The sequence below is a fragment of the Convolutriloba macropyga genome, chromosome 14 (genome assembly GCF_964194025.1).
Source record: "Convolutriloba macropyga chromosome 14, txConMacr16.3, whole genome shotgun sequence".
In the NCBI taxonomy this organism is placed as follows: Eukaryota; Metazoa; Xenacoelomorpha; order Acoela; family Convolutidae; genus Convolutriloba; species Convolutriloba macropyga.
This window is the reverse complement of record NC_134481.1, coordinates 26319138-26321733: the sequence shown is the minus strand read 5'-3', so window position 1 is coordinate 26321733 and position 2596 is coordinate 26319138. Positions and strand designations below refer to the sequence as shown.

Sequence of the window (2596 nt, the reverse complement as noted above, 5' to 3'; positions counted from 1 at the left end):
ATTTAAATTTCATTGTTTGCTGTCAGTGGTTCTACTTCAGGTTGCAGTTTGTCTTTTCGAAATAGGCTTTTGACTATTTTGCAAAAGTTAGTGACAGCAAATATTTCTCGCATTGAAAAGGTATGCTATGGATGAACTGTTCTCTAACCCTTTGGATGCGCTCAACTGATCTGTCGATTGCTGCTGCTACTGTTGATGACGGCACATATACGATTGAAAGTTCAGCCAACCCCTGCAAGTCTGTCAAGAAATTTTCTACGTCTTCTTTTCTTTGATCAAATTTCTGTTGTTGGATTGCAATTCGAAGTTGCGCCGTTTATCTGCCCCTGTATACCGATATCTTAAGCATCACAACGACCGTTCATGATCTTTTTTAATGGGTTTGGGTGAAGACCAGGTAGAAACTCAATGCCGTACCGCACAGTTGGAGATTAAGTTATCGACCTTGTTGACTATCTGCTGCTGGAATTGTTGCTACTGCAAAGCTCGCGCAAAAATGTCTTTCGAACTGATTCCAGTGTTCTTTTGTTGCACACCCAAAAAGGTTTATGATGAATGTGCGGTGCAATCGTTGGTGGCAGTGGTGTTGTTTCCATTACCAAAAAAAAGTGGAATAAGTGCAAGCAAAGTGCAATTTGTACTTCAAAATATAAATCAAAGATTTGGTAGAAAAAAAAGACGTTTGAAACAAAAATGAAACACATGTGAAGTTTTTTCTCCAGGTGATTTTTGTTTTCTAATTCAAATAATAAGTGGTTCTTTCCATATTATTATTTTTGTTTTTCCCCTGGTATCTTAGGAGTAAATTGCGGGTTCAAAGCGTTCTATCTTACCAACTTTTTCGGACTCTATCCAACTATTTCAATTAATTTCAATCGGATGAAATATTATATTAATGGGTTTTAGCCAATGAATTTTTGATATCAATTTTATCGTTGAAATTCCTTATATTGAGCAAGCAGTTTCAAATTTGTTTAAGAGCATTTTTTGAAACATTCGAATTCTATAAGGTATAGATTTAAACTTCATCGGATCTTGTTAACAATCGTCCCCTGTGCGCCCAAGAAACTAAGAGGGGGAGTGGTTCTTAATTAGATCCACTCTGTGAACTCAATTCTGTGTCTTTTGCTATCTATAATACGGTCCGTAAGTCTATTAGCAGCTATATGGGCAATCGGCCGCATGTTATAACTTTTGTGTCAATTGTTACGCCAGAATTTACACTATTGCTCTCACGTGCTTAGGCCTAACATCGTTCATTCTTTTTACTGTACTATCTATAATTTTGAGGACGTTTGCAAAACAAAGGATCTCATATTGGCCATTTTGTTGGCCGAAAAGCTGTTTCCGAGTGTGCTGATCATCTTTGCCTTTGATAGTAAATATAACATGTCTCTTTTTGCAATCACATAATAGTTTGCAACGCTGACATCAAAAAGCGTGTGAAAGATATCATATTTGAAGGCATACTTTTGTAACCGGTTCAAATTAAAGAATCAGATTTATGTTTGTATCCCCAATGACGTTTAGATGGTGTCCATTACATCTGCTAATATTTCTAACAACGTGAACAAGCGCTTGTCGGAGCTTTGTACCAAAATGTGCCGCAATACCGGACCATGCCTGAGTACCAAATGAGTTAGAACCTTAAATTGAACACAATCTCAATTTAGATAACAACAGTCACTTAAGACAGACTCAGGACATAAATGCTCATTGACACTATAAAGACTTGAGAACATTGTACACTTAATTTAATTTGGTCTACCTGAACTAAGTTACCATTGAAACTGCGAAAAGCGCCAGCATCTGGGAAAAGCGCGAAGATGGTAAAGCGAACTAGAACTTTATCGAAAGATTTGATAGAGAATGAATTAATTGGTGAATAGATGGCCTTGACAGAAGTTAAACATTATTTGCATCTAAGTTTGTTGAGAAATGTTGACCATGTGTCTATGTTATTGATTGTGAATATACGTAATCATACTTACCTGGTGTCGGTCGTCCTCTGATCAAGTAGAGGGGTGGCCCAGGGCGAGGCCTCCGCATTGCACTGCGTGGAGGTTGACCCTTGCGATTTCTTCAATGTGAGAAACTCGGGCGCACTATTTCTTAGTGTCGGGGCTGCGTTCGCGCTTTCCCTTTTAAATTTAAAGAGAATTTAATGTACAGCGCAATAAACATGTATGCGAAAATACTTTTGGTCTGTGTTTGAAATAGCTTTAATTATGGCCTTTTGAGATTTTTAAAGTTCGAGTTTTTCACGATTCTTTTAATAATATTGCTGCGAAAGGAGCTGGGGCAGAAGTTGTATTTTCAATTTGAGGAGAGCTGGTTGTGTCTTCTTATTTTACGGAGGTTCTAATCACGGGGCTCCTTCGGTGGCCACAACGTGGCTGAAGCTAAAGCAACAAGGATAGTCCTCGGGCACATGGCCATAGATATCTTATGTTAATTGTTAAGTGTTTTGTGATGTTTCTTTGTATCCAATAAATGAAGCTCTTTTTCACTTGAAGATGAAATGCTAAGTACTGTTCGAACACGGCCATAAAATGACAAGAGATAATTTTTGTTGGCTTTAGAGAAGAGACTCCAG

At 37.8% G+C, this 2596-nt stretch overlaps 1 non-coding gene across 1 annotated transcript; it reads left to right on the top strand.

Moving 5' to 3' along the window:
- Window positions 1–1983: 1983 nt before the first annotated feature.
- On the top strand, window positions 1984–2145 carry LOC142353764 (U1 spliceosomal RNA). The gene has a single exon (XR_012761067.1). It is a non-coding gene; the product is annotated as a U1 spliceosomal RNA (small nuclear RNA).
- The last annotated feature ends 451 nt before the right edge of the window (window positions 2146–2596 follow it).